A 1,349-nucleotide genomic window follows, 5' to 3' on the forward strand; every position below is an offset into this window, starting at 1 on the left:
TGATGCTGTAATTCTGAGTGTTTTATGTGCTGCAGAACAGGAACCTGCTGTAAAACAGCAATTATGCTGAGTCAGGCTTGATTTTTAATAATCTTCTCCTGTTAAATAAATAAATCAAATCAAATCAAATCAATATTAGTTTAAAAAATTATTTGGAATTTAGAATATGTTTTATTTAACCTGCAATGATACTCATGAGAGGGAGGAATATTTATAGTGGCTTCATCACGGAATCTTAACTTCCTCTCTGTTTAAAGCATATCACTTGTTTGTAATGTGATCCTGAATCCCATGAAATTTAATTTTGAGTTAATCTTTTTCGTGAAAAGGTGTCATCCGGAAGAGACTCAGATTAGAGCCACTGCTCCTCCATGTCGAGAGGAGCCAGTTGAGGTGGTTCATCTGGTTAGGATGCCTCCTGGACGCCTCCCTGGTGAGGTGTTCCAGGCACGTCCCACTGGGAGGAGACCCAGAGGAAGACCCAGGACACGCTGGAGGGACTATGTTTCTCAGTTGGCCTGGGAACGCCTTGGGATTCCCCCAGATGAGCTGGCCCAAGTGGCTGGATAGAGGGAAGTCTCTCTGCTTAGGCTGCTGCCCCCGAGACCTGACCCCGATAAGAGGAAGAAAACGGACAGAGGAAAAAGTGTGAAAATTATTTAGACATTAATGATATTGCTATTTTATTTACCTTTGGGATTAATAAAATATTTTTGAATGGGATTAGTGCTGTTCCAAGCTTCGCGTTTTTTAAAAGATGTAGACACTTTTCACATGATGACTTTCAATAACCTTCAGAGGCTGATGTTCTAATAGTAACACAGACATTGTTCAGTTAGAAAACAGCTATAAACTAAACATGGTGTTATGTCAAAATATTAGACTGTCATACTTTGGGTTCTGTAGCTGATGAGGGGCTGACTGTTGATAACTATTTCACAGAACATCATTTCAACTCACTAAAATATTCCTTTAAAGTTGGGATGTACAATATATCGGCATTAAGATAGGTATCTGCTAATATTGGTCATCAGACTGATAAGCAAAACTGGGCCGATATTAACGTCCGATATTGATTTTTCACTTTTTTAGCTTTGTGTTTCTGTTTTGGGAGTGGAAATGAGTGGTTGAGTGGTATCTGTTTGATCATGATAGTGTTAGTGACACTGAGCAGCCAAGAATAACTGAAGTAGAGAGTCATGTCAGAGGTCTGGTCACTTTTTTTACAGAATTGACAAACAGAACAAGTGTGTTTGTGCATTTACAGCGGGTAAAATAAGTATTGAACACGTCACCATTTTTCTCAGTAAATATATTACTAGAGGTGCTAATGACATGAAATTTTCACC

Source organism: Austrofundulus limnaeus, unplaced genomic scaffold (assembly GCF_001266775.1).
Source record: "Austrofundulus limnaeus strain Quisiro unplaced genomic scaffold, Austrofundulus_limnaeus-1.0 Scaffold212, whole genome shotgun sequence".
Taxonomy (NCBI): domain Eukaryota; kingdom Metazoa; phylum Chordata; class Actinopteri; order Cyprinodontiformes; family Rivulidae; genus Austrofundulus; species Austrofundulus limnaeus.